The sequence below is a fragment of the Tursiops truncatus genome, chromosome 14 (assembly GCF_011762595.2).
Source record: "Tursiops truncatus isolate mTurTru1 chromosome 14, mTurTru1.mat.Y, whole genome shotgun sequence".
In the NCBI taxonomy this organism is placed as follows: Eukaryota; Metazoa; Chordata; class Mammalia; order Artiodactyla; family Delphinidae; genus Tursiops; species Tursiops truncatus.
The window spans coordinates 21,228,920-21,254,211 of NC_047047.1; positions in this window are offsets into that span (position 1 = coordinate 21,228,920).

Here is a 25,292-nt window from a genome sequence, read left to right on the forward strand (position 1 = left end):
GAATCCTAAAGATGCTACCAGAAAACTACTAGAGCTAATCACTGAATTTGGTAAAGTAGCAGGATACAAAATTAATGCACAGAAATCCCTGGCATTCCTATATACTAATGATGAAAAATCTGAAAGTGAAATCAAGAAAACACTCCCATTTACCATTGCAACAAAAAGAATAAAATATCTAGGAATAAACCTACCTAAGGAGACAAAAGACCTGTATGCAGAAAACTATAAGACACTGATGAAAGAAATTAAAGATGATACAAATAGATGGAGACATATACCATGTTCTTGGATTGGAAGAATCAACATTGTGAAAATGACTCTACTACCCAAAGCAATCTATAGATTCAATGCAATCCCTATCAAACTACCATTGGCATTTTTCACAGAACTAGAACAAAAAATTTCGCAATTTGTATGGAAACACAAAAGACCCCGAATAGCCAAAGCTATCTTGAGAACAAAAAAAGGAACTGGAGGAATCAGGCTCCCTGACTTCAGACTATACTACAAAGCTACAGTTATCAAGACAGTATGGTACTGGCACAAAAACAGAAAGATAGATCAATGGAACAGGATAGAAAGCCCAGAGATAAACCCATGCACATATGGACACCTTATCTTTGATAAAGGTGGCAGGAATGTACAGTGGAAAAAGGACAGCCTCTTCAATAAATGGTGCTGGGAAAACTGGACAGGTACATGTAAAAGAATGAAATTAGAACACTCCCTAACACCATACACAAAAATAAGCTCAAAATGGATTAAAGACCTAAATATAAGGCCAGAAACTATCAAACTATTAGAGGAAAACATAGGCAGAACACTCTATGACATAAATCACAGCAAGATTCTTTCTGACCCACCCCCTAGAGTAATGGAAATAAAAACAAAAATAAACAAATGGGACCTAATGAAACTTCAAAGCTTTTGCACAGCAAAGGAAACCATAAACAAGACCAAAAGACAACCCTCAGAATGGGAGAAAATATTTGCAAATGAAGCAACTGACAAAGGATTAATCTCCAAAATTTACAAGCAGCTCATGCAGCTCAACAACAAAAAAACAAACAACCCAATCCAAAAATGGGCAGAAGACCTAAATAGACATTTCTCCAAAGAAGATATACAGACTGCCAACAAACACATGAAAGAATGCTCAACATCATTAATCATTAGAGAAATGCAAATCAAAACTACAATGAGATATCATCTCACACCAGTCAGAATGGCCATCATCAATAAATCTAGAAACAATAAATGCTGGAGAGGGTGTGGAGAAAAGGGAACCCTCTTGCACTGCTGGTGGGAATGTGAATTGGTTCAGCCACTATGGAGAACAGTATGGAGGTTCCTTAAAAAACTACAAATAGAACTACCATATGACCCAGCAATCCCACTACTGGGCATATACCCTGAGAAAACCAAAATTCAAAAAGAGTCATGTACCAAAATGTTCATCGCAGCTCTATTTACAATAGCCCGGAGATGGAAACAACCTAAGTGCCCATCATCGGATGAATGGATAAAGAAGATGTTGCACATATATACAATGGAATATTACTCAGCCATAAAAAGAAACGAAATTGAGCTATTTGTAATGAGGTGGATAGACCTAGAGTCTGTCATACACAGTGAAGTAAGTCAGAAAGAAAAAGACAAATACAGTATGCTAACACATATATATGGAATTTAAGAAAAAAAAAATGTCATGAAGAACCTAGGGGTAAGGCAGGAATAAAGACGCAGACCTCCTAGAGAACGGACTTGAGGTTATGGGGAGGGGGAAGGGTGAGCTGTGACGGGGCGAGAGAGAGTCATGGACATATACACACTAACAAACGTAGTAAGGTAGATAGCTAGTGGGAAGCAGCCGCATGGCACAGGGATATTGGCTCGGTGCTCTGTGACAGCCTGGAGGGGTGGGATAGGGAGGGTGGGAGGGAGGGAGACGCAAGAGGGAAGAGATATGGGAACATATGTATATGTATAACTGATTCACTTTGTTATAAAGCAGAAACTAACACACCATTGTAAAGTAATTATACCCCAATAAAGATGTTAAAAAAAAAAAAAAAAAAAAGAAAGTAAGCCCTAAACTTCTGTAATAAAGACACACTTCACTGGAAATTTTCCTGTAATATCATGATTTTATCTTTTGTTACTCTTTTTCATCAGTAATATAGAGAATTGCAGGGAAGATGACTGAGAAATAAAGGTCTGAGACTATCAAGCATAGCAAAATTCATTGCTTACATGAGGTTTAATGATCCCTACATTTGTTCAGTATTTGAGTCTCTATATAGTTCTTTACCATATTCAACCAAAACATGATATCGTTTTAGGTTTACAAAGTAAAGAGTTAGTCTTAAACTTGGGAAAAAATTGCAGTTGCTGATATAAAGTTACTTTTTTTAATATCTTGGATTTTTTATATTAGCTAAATTTCTACAAGTAATGATTTGGGCAATAGTATAGCAAGAATTAATGTTTTAAAGAAAAACATGTGGAAAAAGGTAAATGTGGGCATATTAATCAGTCACAACTTATTCTGATATAGTTTTCCTCTAAATGTCACTAGTCTATGCCTTTTTGTGAAAATGGGAGTTTAAATAAGATAAGACTGAGGTAGAAGCTACAATTTTGGTCAGGGATACCATTATCAGAGTAACACTTCTTAAATGCCCAGTATATGAGCTTGATTTTATAGATTTTTCCTTTTCAAAGCAACCTGGAACAAAGAAGCCCTCAGCCATCATAAGTAGAAGAGGCCAAACAATGTGTATATATGTGAATATTATCAAGAACAATGGAATTTCAGCCTTTCCCAACTCTTGTTAATCATGGGTGCAATAACTGTGGACTGTACCACAATACTCAAAGTATAAGTCTGATAGTACAATAATTAAAACATTTGAGTTAATTAAAAATTGCTCCCCATCCATAGTCTAAATATCAGTAATGCCATTCTCCCTTTATGGGACATTTATCTTTACCTTTCTTTTCCTGAAAAATGCAAGGGCATTATGCTACCAAAAAGGGGTTTCAGTCTGATTCCCATAAACAAAGTGGGAAAGCTCTGAGGTCTGAAACATATGATTCTGCTACATATTGTGGTACATAGTATCACTGCTAAGTTCTGATAAACACTGGGATAAAACGTTTATGAAACAGTCTTTTACTCTAGTAAAATGAATGTGATCCCACTGCCTCAAAGCAAAATTAAAGAAAATGTTTGTGACCTTGGGTTTTGATAGAGATTTCTTAGAAAAGCTAACAAAGTCCATAAATAAATAAACAAATATATGATGTCAAGAATATTAAAATTTCTGCTGTTTAAAGGGCACAGTTAAGATTGAAAAGATAAGCTAAAAACTGGGTAAAATATTTGCAAAACACACACTTGATAAAAAGACTTGTAGCAAAATGCATGAAGAGAAATAACAATTCCATAGCAAAGCAAACAATAACAACAAAAAAACAAAACACTGAAATGGGCTAAGGATTTAAGCAAAAGATATATGGACAAACCCACAACAAACATAAGATTAAATGGTGGAAAGCTGAAAGCCTTCCCACTAAATTCCAGAACAAGACAAGAATGCCCACTCTCACCACTTCTATTCAACATAGTATTGGAAGTCCTAGCCACACCACAGCAATCAGACAGGAAAAAGAAATAAAATGTATCCAAAACAGAAGGAAAGAGGTAAAATTGTCATTCTATGCAGATAATATGATACTCTATATAGAAAGTCCTAAAAATTCCACACAAAATCTATTCAAGCTGATAAATGAATTTAGCAAAGTAGCAGAATACAAGATTAATATACAAAAGTCTGTTGCATTTCTTTACATTAACAGTGAAATATCAGAAAGAGAAAGTAAAAAAAAAAAAAAAATCCCGTTTAAAAATCTCATCAAAAATAAATAAAATACTTAGGAATAAACCTAACCAAGGAGGTTAAAGACTTAAACTCTGAGAACAATAAAACACTGATAAAGAAGATTGAAGATGATTCAAGGAAATGGAAAGATACTCTATGCTACTTGGATATGAAGATTTAATATTGTTAAAATGGCTATACTATCCAAAGCAACATATAGATTTAATGTGATCCCTATCAAATTTCCCACATTATTTTTTACAGAGCTAGAACAAATAACCCTAAAATTTACATGGAGACACAAAAATCCAAAATTGCTAAAGCAAACCTGAGAAAAAGAACAAATCAGGAGGCATAACCTTCCCAGACTTCAGGCAATACTACAAAGCTATAGTAACTGAAACAGAATGGTATTGGAACAGAAACAGACATATATATCAATGGGACAGAATAGAGAGTCCAGAAATAAGCCCACACAACTGGACTTTAATCTTTGATAAAGAAGGCAAGATATACAATGTTGAAAAGACAGTATCTTTAGCAAATGAGGTTGAGAAAGCTGAACAGCTGCATGTAAATCAATGGAGTTAGAATACTCCTTCACACCATACACAAAAATAAACTCAAAATGGCTTAAAGACTTAAATATAAGACATGACACCATACAACTCCTGGAAGAGAACATAGGCAAAACATTCTCTGACATAAATCATAGCAACATTTTCTTAGGTCAGTCTCCCAAGACAATAGAAATAAAAGTGAAAATAAACAAATGGGACCTAATCAAATTTACAAGTGTTTGCACATCAATGGAAACCATAAACAAAATGAAAAAAAAAGCTTACAGACTGGGAGAAAATATTTGCAAATGATGTGATCGACAAGGCCTTAATTTCTAAACTATACCAACAGTTCATACAACACAATATCAAAAAAAATAAGCAACCCAATTCAAAAATGGGCAGATTTAAATAGACATTTCTCCAAAGAAGACATACAGATGAGCAATAAGCACATGAAAGATGCTCAACATCGCTAAAGAACTGCAAATCAAACCATAATAAAGTATCACCTCACACCAGTCAGAATGGCCATCATCCAAAAGTCTACAAATATTGAATGCCGGAGAGGGTGTGGAGAAAACATAACTCTCCTACCCTGTTGGTGGAAATGCACATTGGTGCAGCCACTATGGAGAACAGTATGGAGGTTCCTTAAAAGACTAAAAATAGAGTTACCATATTATCCAGCAATTCCACTCCTGAGCATATATCCAAAAAAAATGAAAACTTTAATTTGAAAAGATACATGCACCACAATGTTCATTAGCAACACTATTTACAATAGCCAAGACATGGAAGCAACCTAAGTGTCCATTGACAGAGGAGTGGATAAAGAAGATGTGGTATATATACACACTGGAATATTACTCAGCCATAATAAAAAATAAAATAATGCCATTTGCAGCAATGCAGATAGACCTAGAGATTATCACACTAAGTGAAGTAAGTTGATTGACAATGTCAAATATTTTATGATATCATTTATATGTGGAGTCTAAAAAATAGTACAAATGAACTTATTTACAAAACAGAAAGAGACTGACAGGCATAGAAAACAAATTTATAGTTACCAAAGGGGAAAAAGTGGGAGGGGTTAAATTATGAATATGGGATTAACAGATAAGCACCATTAAACAATATATATAAAATGGATTAACAATAAAGATTTACTGCATAGCACAGGGAACTGTATTCAATATCTTATAATAACCTATAATGGAAAACAATCCAAAGAAAATTATATATATATATATATATATATATATATATATATATATATCTCCAAATCACTTTGCTATACACCTGAAACTGACATAACATTGTAAATCAACTATACTTCAATAAAAATGTTTAAAAAGATATATGTGGGGTTTCCCTGGTGGCGCCGTGGTTGAGAGTCCGCCTGCCGATGCAGGGGACACGGGTTCGTGCCCCGGTCCGGGAAGATACCACATGCTGCAGAGTGGCTGGACCCGTGAGCCATGGCTGCTGAGCCTGCGCGTCCGGAGCCTGTGCTCCGCAACGGGAGAGGCCACAACAGTGAGAGGCCCGTGTACCGCAAAAAAAAAAGATATATGTGTGACAATGTAACATATTTAAGATGCTCAACATCATTATTCATTAGGGGAATGAATGTAAATTTAAATCACAATGAGATATCACTACACACATAAAAGAATGCATTAAAATATACACATAAGCAACAACCTGGCAATATCAAGTGTTAGTGAGGTTGAAGAACAATTGGAATTATTGTACCATTGTTGGTGGGAATGGAAAATGGGAAAGCTACTTTGGAAAATATTGTGTCAGTTATTTATAAAGTTAAACATGCTTAAGAAACAAGAAGGAGGTCCCTGTAGCTTCTAAGTATAAGAAATAAAAGACTAGTAGGAAATTTGAGGACAATGCCATCTAGTAATTCTAGGCAAGGTAGATGTTTAGGTTGAAGGTATTTTGCAAGAACAAGATACAAGACTGTCTAATTTACTGCCCTATGGACGATTATCAGCTTTTTGGAATTAACAACTGATATTTTTAATGAGATATATTTAATGAGAAGGGTAATAGTGGGAAAAGAAAACATTCAGGGAACATGCAGTTCTAGTGCCAAACAAGATTTGAAGAATTGCTCCTTTCATTCATCTATATTTCTCAGGGAACATGGATGAACCTGGAGGACATTATGCTAAGTGAAACAAGTCAGGCAGAAAAAGACACAGTATGATCTCCCTTATATGTGGAACCTAAAAAGTCAAACTCATAGAAACAGTAGAATGGTGGTTGCCAAGGGTTGAAGTTTAAGGGAAAGGAGAAGATATTGGTTAAAGGACAGAAACTTTTAGTTATAAGATGATTAATTCTGGAAACCCATGCAGATTCTTGCCAGAAATTTCTAGGCATGGTTATTATAATGCCATTGGCCTTGGCTGTGTCAGGATTATGGAACTTCTTGTCATAAAGTATATTCCTAACAAATACCACTGGATATCCAGACCTTTTTACTATATCCAAATTGCAGTGTGAAAATAGATGGAGTCAAGATATGTTGGCAAACAGATACATAGAGGTGAGATGGAGTCTTGAAAAAAGTAGTGAGTAGAATTAGAACAGATCTGGAGGAATTTCTTAAGAATAATGCAAGTGCTTTTGTCACCACGTAAAGTATGATTTACACAACTGCACTTTGTATCATGTAAAGAGGTAATTAATCATGGAGAATATACCCCTACAGATTAAACTCCACTCAGCATGGTGGACTCAATTTTCTCTTGTGTACCAAACTGAAATCCCTAATATATGTTGACATTTCTGACAGGGAATTTTGGCTCCTTTGGCCACTTATTTAGACTTTAGAGATCTTCGTGTTTCCTATCCATCTTTGGTAAGTCAAGACAAACTGTAGAGATTTAAGGTGAAAAGTAGAGTTGAGTAAGTTATGTTCCACTGGATACCTAGAGAGTTATTTTACATTATAAAGTAATTTCACTAACTAAACTTAACAGTGAAGAATCCCATGTAACAGTTCTGTAATTTGTGATATCAGTGTGTTAGAGGGCTTTTGTTTATATTAAAAGTCGATAGTCTATCCCAGGTTATTTTTCTAACATGGAATTCAGCTTTTCTTTATACATTGGATTTTTTTTTCCTGGGGACTATACTTCCATCAGTGAGGCTAAAAGGAGACAACGCTAGGTAGCCCCTTTACTAGTTCCTCTAAAAGCAGGTTTTTGTTTTTTTTTTAATGTGTAATTAGTCACCCTCTTTAATGTAAATACAGAGTGAGACTTGTGAGCACACTCATTCTGAATATATACCTGAATAATGGATGTAGACATGTGGCTGCATGATTTCCAGTGTCACTTTGGGTTCATTGGAAGGAAAGGAGAACGGTCTACATTAGTTAGCTTGTGTAAATATAGGCCACTATCCACATATTTATTCTAGGAAAATTGGGAGGCCATGAAGTACAAGGGTTTTACCCTCATTTACTAGTGTGTGTTGTCCTGATGTCTTCTTTCAGGTACACACACAGGATGTATAATCTCATTTAAACTGTATATAAAAGAATTAGAAATCCATGGACAGCTCATTGTCAAAATTACCTCTGTTGAAGTTAATCATCTCTCATTTGACAAGATAATTTAATATACTGATTAGTGATGTTAAGTGATTCAAATATTCTCAGAGAAGTGCCATGCAGGCAGTACGACATACAATCCTAACTCTCTGTGTTTTCAATTAACAAGTGGAAGGAAAACAAGACAATCCGTGTGTACCTGAAACTCAGTGCATTAAAGAAATTTCTAAATTGGAAAAGAGAGTTCAGCCCTCATCCCCTTCACTACCCAAAATCAGCTGACTTTTCTTTAGTTTGGAGAAAGGGTGGTAATTAAACCCATTAAAACATCTTATGAGTAAGCATGGTGCTAACAGTGTGCTCAAGAACAAAACATGGTCAACTAACCACTTACTTCTGCCAGTGGCACATGAAGTGATATTAGGTATAGAATCAGAGGACAACTGATATTTCACTTTTCCTGAGGCACTGAGGTATAGAATTTCCAAGGAAATGAATAGCTTATATAATCATCTTCTTTGTATGTAGATAAGAGGAAAATAATAAAGCTCAGTTGTTGGTTTCCTGGCACTCAGGACAAGACACATTGTCTTCTTGCAAGTGGACATAGAGTTGAGAAGAAAATATTGGAATCAGCCCCTTAAAAACTGTGAATCAAAAATTTCCAGTAATAGTAATTACAAGGCCACAGCAACCCTGCTTAATATCCTTTACATGTGGCTTTTTTTTTTTCTCAAAGGTTTAGAATCTCCTTTTCCCCCAGTGTTCTAAAATTTCACAGTAATAACTATGGTGTAGATCTTACATTCTCGTTAAGCCAAGTGTTTGGGAGGCTCTTCCAATCTGAATATGAACAATTTTCAGTCCTGATAATTTTTTTGTATTTATTATATATTTTCTTTTCTAACTTCTGCCCAGAAAACTTCTGTTTTCTCTGTCTTTCAGGGAACCATTTTAGTTGGACTCCTAGATTAAAACTCTAATTTTCATATATTTCCTTGCTTTCTTTCTCTGTATTCTATAATTCTAATTTCTGAAAGATTTCTCTTTCAAAAATCTATAAATCTAAAAAAAATTAGTTACCATATTTTCAAATATCTTTTTGATGATTTTTTTTAACGTCTTTTTTGGGGTATAATTCCTTTACAATGGTGTGCTAGTTTCTGCTCTATAACAAAGTGAATCAGTTATACATATACATATGTTCCAATATCTCTTCCCTCTTGCGTCTCCCTCCCTCCCACCCTCCCTATCCTACCCCTCCAGGGGGTCACAAAGCACCCAGCTGATATCCCTGTGCTATGCGGCTGCTTCCCAATAGCTATCTACCTTACATTTGTTAGTGTATATATGTCCATGCCGCTCTCTCGCTTTGTCATAGCTCACCCTTGCCCCTCCCCATAGCCTCAAGTCCATTCTCCAGTAGGTCTGTGTCTTATTCCTGTCTTACCCCTAGGTTCTTCATGACATTTTTTTTTTCTTAAATTCCATATATATGTGTTAGCATACAGCATTTGTCTTTCTCTTTCTGACTTACTTCACTCTGTATGACAGACTCTAGGTCTTTCCACCTCATTACAAATAGCTCAATTTTGTTTCTTTTTATGGCTGAGTAATATTCCATTGTATATATGTGCCACTTCTTTTTTATCCATTCATCCAATGATGGGCACTTAGGTTGTTTCCATCTCCTGGCTATTGTAAATAGAGCTGCAATGAACATTTTGGTACATGACTCTTTTTGAATTATGGTTTTCTCAGGGTATATGCCAAGTTGTGGGATTGCTGGGTCATATGGTAGTTCTATTTGTAGTTTTTAAGGAACTTCCATACTGTTCTCTATAGTGGCTGAATCAATTCACATTCCCATCAGCAGTGCAAGAGTGATCCCTTTTCTCCACACGCTCTCCAGCATTTATTGTTTCTAGATTTTTTGATGATGACCATTCTGACTGGTGTGAGATGATATCTCGTAGTTTTGATTTGCATTTCTCTAATAATTAATGATGATGAACATTCTTTCATGTGTTTGTTGTCAGTCTGTATATCTTCTTTGGAGAAATGTCTATTTAGGTCTTCTGCCCATTTTATGATTGGGTTGTTTGTTTTTTTGTTATTGAGCTGCATGAGCTGCTTGTAAATTTTGGAAATTAATCCTTTGTCAGTTGCTTCATTTGCAAATATTTTCTCCCATTCTGAAGGTTGTCTTTCGGTCCTGTTTATGGTTTCCTTTGCTGTGCAAAAGATTTGAAGTTTCATTAGGTCCCATTTGTTTACTTTTGTTTTTATTTCCATTTCTCTAGGAAGTGGGTCAAAAAGGATCTTGCTGTGATTTATGTCATAGAGTGTTCTGCCTAGGTTTTCCTCTAAGAGTTTGATAGTTTCTGGCCTTACATTTAGGTCTTTAATCCATTTTGTGCTTATTTTTCTGCATGGTGTAAAGGAGTGATCTAATCTCATACTTTTACATGTAGCTGTCCAGTTTTCCCAGCACCACTTATTGAAGAGGCTGTCCTTTCTCCACTGTACATTCCTGCCTCCTTTATCAAAGATAAGGTGACCATATGTGTGTGGGTTTATCTCTGGGCTTTCTATACTGTTCCATTGATCTATATTTCTGTTTTTGTGCCAGTACCATACTGTATTGATCACTGTAGCTTTGTAGTATAGTCTGAAGTCAGGGAGCCTGATTCCTCCAGCTCCATTTTTCATTCTCTAGATTGCTTTGGCTATTCGAGGTCTTTTGTGTTTCCATACAAATTGTGAAATTTTTTGTTCTAGTTCTGTGAAAAATGCCAGTGGTAGTTTGATAGGGATTGCATTGAATGTATAGATTGCTTTGGGTAGCAGAGTCATTTTAACAATGTTGATTCTTCCAATCTAAGAACATGGTGTATCTCTCCATCTATTTGTATCATCTTTAATTTCTTTCATCAGTGTCTTATAATTTTCTGCATACAGGTCTTTTTCTCCTTAGGTAGGTTTATTCCTAGATATTTTATTCTTTTTGTTGCAGTGGTAAATGGGAGTGTTTTCTTGATTTCACTTTCAGATTTTTCATCATTAATGTATAGGAATGCAAGAGATTTCTGTACATTAATTTTGTATCCTGCAACTTTACCAAATTCATTGATTATCTCTAGTAGTTTTCTGGTAGCATGTTTAGGATTCTCTATGTATAATATCATGTCATCTGCAAACAGTGACAGCTTTACTTTTCCTTTTCCGATTTGGATTCCTTTTATTTCCTTTTCTTCTCTGACTGCTGTGGCTAAAACTTCCAAAACTATGTTAAATAAGAGTGGTGAGAGTGGGCAACCTTGTCTTGTTCCTGATCTTAGTGGAAATGCTTTCAGTTTTTCACCATTGAGGATGATGTTGGCTGTGGGCTTGTCATATATGGCCTTTATTATGTTGAGGAAAGTTCCCTCTATGCCTACTTTATTCAGGGTTTTTATCATAAATGGGTGTTGATTTTTTTCAAAAGCTTTCTCTGCATCTATTGAGATGATCATATGGTGTTTCTCCTTCAATTTGTTAATATGGTTTATCACATTGATAGATTTGCGTATATTGAAGAATCCTTGCATTCCTGGAATAAACCCCACTTGATCATGGTGTATGATCCTTTTAATGTGCTGTTGGATTCTGTTTGCTTGTATTTTGTTGAAGATTTTTGCATCTATGTTCATCAGTGATATCGGCCTGTAGTTTTCTTTCTTTGTGACATCCTTGTCTGGTTTTGGTATCAAGGTGATGGTGGCCTCATAGAAGGAATTTGGGAGTGTTCTTCCCTCTGCTATATTTTGGAAGAGTTTGAGCAGGATAGGTGTTAGCTCTTCTCTAAATGTTTGATAGAATTCGCCTGTGAACCCATCTGGTACTGGGCTTTTGTTTGTTGGATGATTTTTAATCACAGTTTCAATTTCATTGCTTGTGATCTGCCTGTTCATATTTTCTATTTCTTCCTGATTCAGTCTTCACAGGTTGTGCATTTCTAAGAATTTGTCCATTTCTTCCAGCCTCTCCATTTTATTGGCATAGAGTTGCTTGTAGTAATCTCTCATGATCTTTTGTATTTCTGCAGTGTCAGTTGTTACTTGTCCTTTTTCATTTCTAATTCTATTGATTTGAGTCTTCTCCCTTTTTTTTTTTTTTTGATGAGTCTGGCTAATGGTTTATCTATTTTGTTTACCTTCTCAAAGAACCACCTTTTAGTTTTATTGATCTTTGCTATTGTTACCTTCATTTCTTTTTCATTCATTTCTGATCTGATTTTTATGATTTCTATCCTTCTGCTAACTTTGGGGGTTATTTTTTTGGTCTTCTTTCTCTAATTGCTTTAGGTGCAAGGTTAGGTTTTTTATTCGAGATGTTTCCTGCTTCTTAAGGTGGGCTTGTATTGTTATAAACTTCCCTCTTAGGACTGCTTTTGCTGCATCGCATTGGTTTTGGGTTGTTGTGTTTCCATTGTCATTCATTTCTAGGTATTTTTTTTAATTTCCTCTTTGATTTCTTCAGTGATTACTTAGTTATTAAGTAGTGTATTGTTTAGCGTCCATGTGTTTGTATATTTTACCGATCTCTTCTTGTAATTGATATCTGGTCTCATGGTGTTTTGGTAGGAAAAGATACTTGATATAATTTCAATTTTCTTAAATTTACCACGGCTTGATTTGTGACCCAAGATGTGATCTATCCTGGAGAATGTTCCATGAGCACTTGAGAAAAATGTGTATTCTGTTGTTTTTGGATGGAGTGTCCTATAAATATCAATTAAGTCAATCTTGTTTAATGTATCATTTAAAGCTTGTGTTTCCTTATTTATTTTCATTTTGGATCATCTGTCCATTGGTGAAAGTGGGGTGTTAAAGTCCCATACTATGAATGTGTTACTGTCAATTTCCCCTTTTATGGCTGTTAGTATTTGCCTTATATACATAAGGTGCTCCTCTGTTGGGTGAATAAATATTTACAATTGTTATATCTTCTTCTTGGATCAATCTCTTGATCATTATGTAGTGTCCTTCTTTGTCTCTTCTAATAGTCTTTATTTTAAAGTCTACTTTGTCTGATATGAGAATTGCTACTCCAGCTTTCTTTTGGTTTCCATTTGCATGGAATATCTTTTTCCATCCCCTTACTTTCAGTCTGTATGGTCTCTAGGTCTGAAGTGGGTTTCTTGTAGACAGCATATACATGGGTCTCTTTTTTGTATTCATTCAGCCAATCCGTGTCTTTTGGTGGGAGCATTTAGTCCATTTACATTTAAGGTAATTATCGATATATATGTTCCTATTCCCATTTTCTAAATTGTTTTGGGTTTGTTATTATTGGTCTTTTCCTTCTCTTGTGCTTCTTGCCTAGAGAAGTTCCTTTAGCATTTATTATAAAGCTAGTTTGGTGGTGCTGAACTCTCTCAGCTTTTGCTTGTCTGTAAAGGTTTTAATTTCTCCATCAAATCTGAATGAGATCCTTGCTCTGTAGAGTAATCTTGGTTGCAGGTTTTTCTCCTTCATCACTTTCAGTATGTCCTGCCACTCCCTTCTGGCTTGCAGAGTTTCTGCTGAAAGATCAGCTGTTAACCTTATGGGGATTCCCTTGTGTGTTATTTGTTGTTTTTCCCTTGCTGCTTTTAATATGTTTTCTTTGTATTTAATTTTTGACAGTTGGATTAATATGTGTCTTTGTGTGTTTCTTCTTGCATTTTTCCTATATGGGACTGTGTATGCTTCCTGGACTTGATTAACTATTTCCTTTCCCATATTAGGGAAGTTTTCAACTATAATTTCCTCAAATATTTTCTCCATCCCTTTCTTTTTCTCTTCTTCTTCTGGAACCCCTATAATTCTAATGTTGGTGTGTTAAATGTTGTCCCAGACGTCTCTGAGACTGTCCTCAGTTCTTTTCATTCTTTTTTCTTTATTCTACTCTGCAGTAGTTATTTCCACTATTTTATCTTCCAGGTCACTTATCCGTTCTTCTGCCTCAGTTATTCTGCTATTGATCCCATCTAGAGTCTTCTTCATTTAATTTATTGTGTTGTTCATCATTGTTTGTTTCATCTTTAGTTCTTCTAGGTCCTTGTTAAATGTTTCTTGCATTTTGTCCATTCTATTTCCAAGATTTTGAATCATCTTTACTATCATTATTCTGAATTCTTTTTCAGGTAGACTGCCTATTTCCTCTTCATTTGTTAGGTCTGGTGCATTTTTATCTTGCTCCTTCATCGGCTGTGTTTTTCTGTCTTCTCATTTTGTTTATCTCACTGTGTTTGGGGTCTCCTTTTTGCAGGCTGCAGGTTCATAGTTCCCATTGTTTTTGATGTTTGTCCCCAGTGGCTAAGGTTGGTTCAGTGGGTTATGTAGGCTTCCTAGTGAAGGGGACTAGTGCCTGTGTTCTGGTGGATGAGGCTTGTTCTTGTCTCTCTAGTGGGCAGGTCCATGTCTGGTGGTGTGTTTTGGGGTGTCTGTGGACTTATTATGATTTTAGGCAGCCTCTCTGCTAATGGGTGTGGTTGTGTTCCTGTTTTGCTAGTTGTTTGGCATAGGTTGTCCAGCACTGTAGCTTGCTGGTCGTTGAGTGAAGCTGGGTCCTGGTGTTGAGATGGAGATCTCTGGGAGATTTTTGCCGTTTGATATTATGTGGAGCTTGGAGGTCTCTTGTTGACCAGTGTCCTGAAGTTGGCTCTCCCACCTCAGAGGCAGAGCCCTGACTCCTGACTGGAGTACCAAGAGCCTTTCATCCACACGGCTCAGAATAAAATGGAGAAAATGTAGAGAGAAAGCATTAGTAGAAGAAAGAGGAAAGAAAGAAAGAAAGGAAGGAAGAAAGAAAGAAAGAAAGAAAGAAGGAAAAGAGGGAAGGAAGGAAGGAAAGAAGAAAGGAAGAAAGAAGGAAAGAAAGAAGAAAAGGAAAGAAGAAAAAAGGAGGGAAAGGGGGAATGAGGTAAGGACAAAGGAAGGAAGGAAGGAAGTAAGGAAGAAAGAAAGAAAGAAAGAAAGAAGAATAGAAGGAAAGAAGGATAAAAAGGAGGGAGGGAGGGAGGGAGGAAGGAAGGAAGGAGGGAAGGAAGGAAAAAAGAAAGAAAGAAGATACAGTAGAATAAAGTAAAGTAAAATATAATAAAGTTATTAAATTAAAAAAATAATTATTTAGAAAAAAAAAGGGACGGATAGAACCGTAGGACAAATGGTGGAAGTAAAGCTATACAGACAAAATCTTACACAGAAGCATACACATACACCCTCACAAAAAGAGGTAAAGGGGAAAAAAACATATATCTTGCTCTCAAAGTCCACCTCTTCAGTTTGGGATGATTCGCTGTCTAAAGGAGGGAAAGAAAGAAAGAAAGAAAGATGAAAGAAAGAAAGGAAGAAAGAAAGAAAGAAAGAAAGAAAGAAAGAAAGAAAGAAAGAAAGGAAGGAAGGAAGAAAGAAAGAAGGTAAAGTATAATAAAGTTATTAAAATTAAAATTAATTGTTAAGAATAAAAATAAAAAAAACAAAAAAACAGATGGATAGAACCCTAGGACAGATGGTGGAAGCAAAGCTATACGGACAAAATCTCACACAGAAGCGTACACATACACACTCACAAAAAGAGGAAAAGGGGAAAAAAATCATAAATCTTGCTCTCTAAGTCCATCTCCTCAATTTGGGATGATTCGCTGTCTATTCATGTATTCCACAGATGCAGGGTACATCAAGTAATTGTGGAGCTTTAATCTGCTGCTTCTGAGGATGCTGGGAGAGATTTCCCTTTCTCTTCTTTGTTCTCACAGCTCACAGGGGCTCAGCTTTGGATTTGGCCCCGCCTCTGCGTGTAGGTCGCTGGAGGGCATCTGTTTTTTTGCTCAGACAGGACGGAGTTAAAGGAGCCGCCCATTCGGGGGCTCTGGCTCACTCAGGCCGGGGGAAGGGAGGAGCACGGAGCTGGGGGCAAGCCTGCGGCGGCAGAGGCCAGCATGATGTTGCACCAGCCTGAGGCCCACTGTGCGTTCTCCCGGGGAAGTTGTCCCTGGATCCCGGGAAGCTGGCAGTGGCGGGCTGCACAGGCTCCCTGGAAAAGGGTTGTGGATAGTGACCTGTGCTCACACACAGGCTTGTTGGCGGCGGCAGCAGCAGCCTTAGCATCTCCTGCCCGTCTCTGGGGTCCGCGCTTTTAGCCGCGGCTCGTGCCCGTCTCTGAGGTCTGCGCTTTTAGCCACAGCTGGCGCCCGTGTCTGGGGTTCGTGCTTTTAACCGCGGCTCGTGCCCGTCTCTGGGGTCCACGTTTTTAGCCACGGCTCGCGCCCGTCTCTGGAGTTCCTTTAAGCAACGCTCTTAAACCCCTCTCCTCGCGCACCAGGAAACAAAGAGGGAAGATAAGTCTCTTGCCTCTTCGGTAGCTCCAGACCTTTTCCCAGACTCCCTCCCGGCTAGCCGTGGTGCACTAATCCCTTCAGGCTGTGTTCGCACAGCCAACCCCAGTTCTCTCCCTGCGCTCGCTCCGACCAAAGCCTGAGCCTCAGCTCGCAGCCCCGCCCGCCCCGCTGGCTGAGCAGACAAGCCTCTCGGACTGGTGAGTGCCGGTCGGCACCGACACTCTGTGCGGTTATCTCCCCGCTTTGCCCTCCGCCCCCCTGTTGCTGTGCTCTCCTCCGTGGCTCTGAAGCCCCCCCCCCCGCTCCACCTCCCGCAGTCTCCACCCATGAAGGGGCTTCCTAGTGTGTGGAAACCTTTCCTCCTTCACAGCTCCCTCCCACTGGTGCAGGTCCTGTCCCTATTCTTTTGTCTCTGTTTTTTCTTTTTTTCTTTTGCCCTACCCAGGTACTTGGGGAGTTTCTTGCCTTTTGGGGGTCTGAGGTCTTCTGCCAGCATTCAGTAGGTGTTCTGTAGGAGTTGCTCCACGTGTAGATGTATTTCTGGTGTATATGTTGGGAGGAAGGTGATCTTCCCCTCCGTCCCTTGATGATTTTTTGATTTCACCTTTATTATTGTTAGATCAAGTCTCTCCTCTGTATCATACATTTACCTTTGTTTGTCCTCAAATATATTAAGAAAACAAACAAACAGAAAAAGTATATGGACCATAACTTATAGGAAGCAACATTATTTTATCTTTACTTTAAGTTGATAGTTTACAGCTGCTAAAAATCACCCTGCATCACAATTAGAATTATTACAGAAGTTCATTACTTTTTTTCCACTCTTAAACATTTGCCAAAGCTTACAGTAATAACACCTACAAAGGGAGAAGTACAACCATATTAAAATCTTAAAAAAAAAAGCACACAACATAATTAAGCACATCACATTCAGGCCAATAAGGCACACACAATAACAATCAATACATTCTGAAGAGGAAAAAAAAAAAAAAAACAACTCCTACAGCATATATACAGATTAAATAAAAATTAATTATCTACTTAGAAGATGTTATCATAAGCAATTATGTTGAAACTTCTGAACTGTTTTATCATCGTTATTGTTATTTTAAAATCAATTTTTTTTCTAATTCATGCAATTACGGAAAGGGTTGGTATTATAAACATCCAGTTAGAATTAAAACTTCCTATTCACAGTTAAAAGACAAAAATTGAAAAATTACATATTTGTAAAGAGTAGTTCTCTATCATTGGATATTGAAAAGTTTGTAAGTCTTCATGTATAGCTCTCTGATATTACACGTCTTAGTGCCTAACAGTGATAAGCCAGCTGTGTAGTGGTATGCAAAATCGTAAGAAGGCAAAGAAAGCTCCCCTCATTCCCTGACTGACCTATCCTGAAGAATTTTTCAAGTAATAACATTCTGCCTCCTTACAGTTCTTTGAAGTTTACTACCTTATAAATCGTTGATTAGGACACATGGAAATCCAATTCTATGTCTTAATTCATAAATTTTAATGAGATGATATGTACAAACTAACTAGAATAATTATTCTATATGATTAAAAGGATATGTTTGAGTTGGTCAATTTTGATATCCAGTTGTTTTCTTTTCTTATTCCTTTCAAATAATAAATCACATAACCCTAGCTCAACATTATGAATCATTGTAAAACCTATATGTTTTGATAGTTCTTGATTTTCTGATTGAACACAAAACCAGAAAGTAAGACATGTTCTCCAGTGAAAAGAAATTTCTGCTCTTTCAAAAGATGAGTCCTTTGCTATATCATATTTAATATCAGGGTGGTACTGAAGATACAGACAGCAAGGAGGTTGACTGTTTCAGTCTGGGAGGTAGCATGATGGTATGTCTATTACTTCCTCATTTTATACAGCGTGGAAGTCTGTTTCTTCATTTTTTTATCACATTTGAATGTTTCCTAAAATATGCCAAATATATATTTGGTGTCTTTCACAGCCAGCAAAGAAATCTTCTGTGTCGAGAAAAATATAAATTCAGCTAGCAAATCTCTTTCAGCATGGTTTGTTTTAATAAGAAATCTTCAATATTAACATCATGATGTCTGGGCTAAAATAATGTCAGCGTATTCAAGACATTGAGTATATTTTTGAGATATGCCCTTTGAAAACACCACTTGCAATAATGGAAATGATCTTTGAAGGGACAATCATATGATGAGAAAGCCATTTGTGCTCTCATTTTTTCCTATATTTTCCCCCATTTTAAAAGTGTGAGTACCTTTCTCTGAAAATTAACTGTTCATCCATGTGAATTTAAGATCATCATATATTTTCTCTTTCATTGCACAAAGCATGAGAGACAATTTCTTCATATAAAAATTATCTTATATTTCAGTCAATACCAACACACACAAAAAAATAGAGAAATGACAACTATTTGCTGTTTTGAATAAACATTGTTTAGTAGGCATTTTATTGCATTTTTATTTGCATGGCAACACTTTCTGCTTTATACATTTTTGATTCTCCAGCAGTACTAACATCACTTGCCTATTAAAATCAACATAATCTTCAGTTAAATGGAAATCTCCCCCAATGTAATGTAGTTCCAGAGATATACAGTACAAAAACATGCATCAAACATGTTGACCTTGTATGTTTACCACTTTTATGCAAGAAACTGTTTTGTACTTTGCATACCAGAGGTTTAATCTGACTGTAAAGCAAAATATTTACTATGAATCCATCAGTAATTTCTCTTACAGATTGTGTGCCAGTGACATTATAGAATGTAAAATAATGCCATTTGACAAAGAGATTTTTTCCCAATAAAACATTATTTTCTCTTTCCAAACAGCACGATACTTTTATCAATTTTGTGATCACTGTTCAAGCATCTCAAAAAGAGCCTGAATTATGCAATTCTATCTCTTTTATTTTCCCTTGGAAAATACTCAAGTTTTATATGGAAAATAATTCATGGTTGTTCTGCAAACTTAAATTGTATCACCAAAGAGATCCTTTTTCATAAAGAGAAAAATTTTATAGTCTTTCTTCGTTTTCTGCAAAGAAGGATGGTTTAATTTAAACAATCACATGGATTCAATTCTCCAAGCCCAAACAGATTCATAGAATCATTTTAATATGTGTATTTATCAAGTTATTCTAAATGTTAATGCTTATAATAATATTTACATCTTTAGTTTCCTCTTTATCTATTTTTTTAAAAATTGGAAAAATACACAGGAATAACAAGAAAAATGCACATTTAAATTAAATAAGAACAAGGATCTATTTATCCATCTTAAACAGCTAGAAAACAGGACAAAAGTTGTGAAACAATACTTTTCAGACATTAGGTAATAAGAACAGAGGACTCTAATCCTTGAGAGAAGGGTAAAAACAAGTGAGCCTAACAGTATCATCAGATTACTTGCTAAGAAGCAAATTCTCAGGCCACAATGCAGGAAGGGAAAACTTAAGAAAGGACATACCTGTGATGGTTAACATCATGAGCCAACTTGGCTGATTTACAGTGTCTACTTGTTTGGTCAAACAGTAGTTTAAATATTTCTGTGAGGATATTTTGTAGATGTGATTAACATTTTAATCAATTGACTTTAAATAAAGGAAATTACCCTTGATAATGAGGGTGGGAACAAAGACTGAGGTTTCCTGAAGAAGAAGGAATTCTGCCTGAAGATCTTAACATAGAAATGCTACTTGAGGTTCCAACTTGCTCTCTCCTACAAATGTCATGTAAGAATTGGACTACATGATTACCTTCTGACAATCATGTAAGCCAATTCCTTATGTCGATTTAAAAAATGCACATGAGAGATGTGAGTCAAGTTTTATTTGGGGCAAAATGAGGACTATACCTGGGAGACAGCATTTCAGATAGCTCTGAGAAACTGTTCCAAAGAGGGGTGGGTGGGTAGTACATATGTGATTTTGGTGAAGAGGGAGTACATGCAAGCAATTTCTGCTAGTCTTGTGAAGGTTACTGCTAGTCATGAGGAGCAGACATCACCATGAAGGATTCTAGTGCTTTTCTAGATATGAAGAGATACAAGAGTTGGGCTCATAAAATCAGCTCCTGAAAATATCTAACTATCTGAAGACCTGTTCTGCCAGTTTTTCCCAGAGCACAGAGTGCCTCATTTCTGCCCTCCACCCCAATCTCCGTTCAGGGGGTGTTGAAAATCAGCAGCTGCAGCAGCATGTGATTGAATCCTTATAGAGGTAGATGGCAAGTGTCAATGGAAAGTGCCAATTTGTAGTTGACAGGGCCCCATCATGGTCATAAATTCGACCATGCTTTGGGAGGCTTTCCATGACCATTTCATTCCATGGTGCTAGGAAGGCTCATTCCTCGGTCTGGTGAGGATTTCTCTGATAGACCACTCAGTGTTATTACTGGACTAGATCTTATTAACAGTAACCACAGGACTCTGGACCACCTGTTTTACTAATCTGTTATGGTCCAGGAAAATTCCCTCTTGTTGTATCTTCCCATATATAGAATTACACTATTACAATCATTGATCTCATATAAAACTATATGGTTTTGTTGGAGGCTCAGTCACACATTTGGTAATACAAGAAACAACAATCTTGTAAAATAGGCAAAATACAAATAACATAGCTAGCAGTATTATTAAAGTCATAAATAAGAATTAAGCTAAGAACTTCTATTAGGTGCAGCCCAGTATATCCTCAGGTCATCTGGGCTAGTCTGTTCTATACTAATCCTTATCTTTCAGGGAAATGATATAATGGCACTGTCCATAAGGCTCCCAACACAATTTCCTAGTGTAACTAGGCTGATTATCCTTAGTATAATATGTTTCCAAGGTAAACGGGGGGCTTAAAATTTAAATGACCATAGCCTGGTGTTAACCAAAAAAATCTATCCCATAATTGGAGGTTTTATTCATTGGCTGAAATTTTGCTTGTTTCTTTTACTGAGCTTGAGTAACTTTTGAGGAAAATTCATTTTTATGACAAGGTATTATTAATTGGCTAGGTGAGGGGATCCCATCTTGTAATATCAAGAATAGCCTGAATGGCACTGAACATTCCTTCTTCTAAAAGAAATTTCCTAAGAGCCATCCAACTAGAGCCTTGGAGTGGAGAAGTCCTCAAAGGTAATACAGAAGTAGTAGACACAGGTAATTGGCCACAAACCCAACAATTGGATTGATTTTTAAAACTAGCATAGGATCGTGTCCTTGATAGAGAAATAGTTGATTTATATGCAAAGGTCCAAGAAGTCAAGAAAACATTATAAATGATCATATGAATGCAGTCCAGCATTGTGAGTAAGCTGTCTACTTCTGATGTTGTCCTCTTTTCTTTCTGGCCAGAGTGTAGTTTCCTCTGTTTGAGAGCCATTTTAAGGTGAATTTGAAGTCAGCAGACCTCTCTATAGACCAGTCTGGTGCAGGGGCCCTTTATAATTGGAAATTAATCCAAGAGTCAATTCCCTTCAGTTTCTCTGTGCATGAGCTAGTTAAGAGTACCTGATAAGGATCCTTCCATTTAGGTTGGAGATAGTCCTTTAAATTATGTCTTTTCCATTACATATAATCCCCTGGTTGCAGGTTGTACGTCATCTGATCTTCATCCAAAGATAGATTACTGAGATAAGTTTCAGAAACAAACTTAGAGTGTCATTTTAATAATTCAATTAAACTTTACATTAATATAACATAACAGCAAGGAACTATCCAGGAAGTGAGTCTTAGTAAATATAGACATCCATTAACAAGACTGGGATTTAACATTCATTGAAACATCTTTTTCTCTCTAAAATTACTGTCATTTCTACCAAATATAACCAAAATTAAGACTATATTTTTTGCAAAATAAGTCTGATCTCAAAAACTTGGCCTGAGAATTTATATAACTATAATTGATCATATAGGCTTTTTGTTTTGCTGAAATTTTTATAAGGAGTCTGACTGGACTTTTAAAAGACCTCTCAGGGCTAGGAAATTCACTCCAAGTGCTTATCACAGATTTTGCCTAACATCTAGGTGAATTCCTCCCTTTTTAAGGTCCCCCAAATACCTTGAACTTTCTGTACCTCTTAATGAGTGGGCTTCCTAATTTATCTGATAAAGCTGCTGGGAACCTAAGAGTGCACAATCTCTGGAGAGAGAAGAGAGAGAAAAAAGATAAATGTTTCAATTCTGCTTACAAAGGTAAAATTTATCAAATTACTGTAAGTCATAATTAGTTTGAGGGAAAGGTTTCCTTATACCTGGAAAACACAGATTTAAACCAGTAACTTTTCAGATAGAAACCATAAAAATTATTACTGTATTCACCATTTCACTCAGTCTTATGTAACTAAATCTTTTTATTAACAGTTTATGAAGCCATCAAGTTTCTCATTAGGATTATTTAATTTCTTACCCAGTTCAGCATTATGGTCTGAAAGTCAGAAACATGTATTTACTCAAAAGTCCTTTCTATAAATCTTCTTGAAGAGGAAGCATTTTTGCAAAGGCATCAGAATAAAACCATAATTGTCTATAATGACAGAAGACTTAAGAAGGCACCTTTAAAATCTGATTACAATTCAATTGACAAAGAAACTTGGTTATTGCTGTGACATACAACACTAAGATAATAACTAGAATTATGACTGATAATATTTTACCAGGGCATATAAGAATTTTAGGAACTCCATATAATTTCTAGGACATCTATATTAGTAACATTTACCATACAATATAACCCAAGAAGATTTATTACTCATTTGACAATATTTCCCATGTAATTTAGCATACCAAATGAACCTAATTAGTTTAATATTTCTCTTTGGGATGTTTCAGAGGTCCTTTGAAGCATCCCAAATTTAGCTAGAGGTGAAAAGGACTTCATTAGAATTTGACTTAGGAAGTTTTGCCAAAAAATATCAAAAAGGGTTTAAAACACTCAGTCAGATAGGATCACAGGTAACTGTGAAACAATAATTATTCACTTAGCCAATGTAACAATAAAGATTTCAAAAGCAAATACAGAACAGATCACTTAAAATGTAAAGAAACTTTAAATCTGTTATCAAAGGCAGTTCAACATTTTAAGAAACCTTGTCCTCTTAATAGAGAGAGAAGCCAAATTCAAGTTTTGCACCTGCTTACTTTTAAAACTCATTTACTCAATTAAATTTATTTAAAACCTTAGTCAATCCTGACCATGCACAAAACTCTTTTCTCGGGGTCCACTTTCCACAAAGCTTTTTGTCACTTTCTGTATCCATCACTTTATTTTTCCATTCTGAAACAGCCAGCTATAAGTCAGACCTACTTCCTTTTCCCTTAATAAAATGCAATTTCATTCCTCATGCCTTCTTTACTGAAAACATACATCCTACTTTCCTACAGTATATGGAAATGTTTCCTTTATTATTTCTATTAGCTTTAATTTCATGTTTAAATTAGAATCCTCAGTTCTTAAAACCTTAATCTTGTGAAGAAGAAAGAAATTATGAACTGTCCTTTACATTAACATTCTATAGACTATAGATTGGTTAACATAAATACCAGTGATATTTTCTAAAAACACTTGCTTTTTTTAGAGAACATGGCACCAAACATATTCATTAATAGTCCTAAATACCTTTTGTTTCTCTGTAAAAGGAAGCCAATGTCCAGCAATTAATACTTCAGTATCTTACTTTATTTGGGAATGACCTAGCTATTCAATAGTCTCCCATCACTTAATTTAGTACAGCTCTAGAATTTCAAGTTATCAGAATCTGGAGAAACTACTTTAGATAGACTTTCCTAAAGCATAATTATTCTTAATAGAGTTTATCTAAAAGTTCTTATCTCATTTACATTTTCTTTCCCTAAAAATTTCTTCACATCAAAGTACTTTCCTTGCTGAAAAATTTGTAACAGTTATAACAAGATTTTATTTAGCTTATATTAAACCTAGGCACAATAAAAGTATTAGACTTAATGTTGATGAATCTAAAGACATGTATATATTAATTAGATCAACAAACTTAAACATTAATGCCAGGTATTAATTTAATACTGAATATTTCCCAGTTCACATGAAAGTGAAATTCATTTAGCTTAATTTCTCTTGTATTTAGAATTATTTGATTTGTAAGTGCTTACTTTTCTTTAAGCCAATTAAAAAGAGTTCACTTACAGGTTAACCTCAGCAATATTATCCAAAGACGCATACTGAGACATACATATATCCAGACACACACAACAAGAGATCTAGCTTCATTTTCTAAACTTAGTCATGAATCAGATATCACAATATAAACCTTATTAGTTTATAAAGAACAGTTGAAATAAGAAAAAAATTTTAAAGAATTTTCTTTCCATACTTTTTTTTTTCCCTCAGCCTCAGGAATTAGAGATGGTCTAGATAAGTATTCCTGAAAACTCTGGTTTCAAGGCACAGGGAGAGAAAAACAGGTTCTCCTAGTAGGACTTATTCCCTCAGTGTCAGAATTCTAAAGAGATTTTTTTTCTTCCTTCAAGCTAGCTTTCCCTCCTGTTGGGAATTAAACAAGGGTCCGTTAACCCTAGACTGGCATTGCACCTAATTGGTACAATTGAAGGTTCATAATTTTTGTAGATACCCCCTTTCTTTCTTCTTTCTTTTTTTTATGATCTTGAAAAGTTGGTCAGCCGTTGTAACAAGGGTGTTTGTATGTAACATGGATCAACCCAGATTGTGTCTTTTGACTAGAGTAGCTAAATACTCATCTAAGCCTTCTAAAAAGGTGGAGTTAAGCAAGGGATCATTTTGGTGGTTAGAGAATAACTCAGGAGTCAAGCCAGAATATTCCTTAAGAGATATTTTTTCAAACTTTTCATAATAGGCCAGAATTTATTCATCCAAATTTTGCTTGCATTTTGAATCTGTG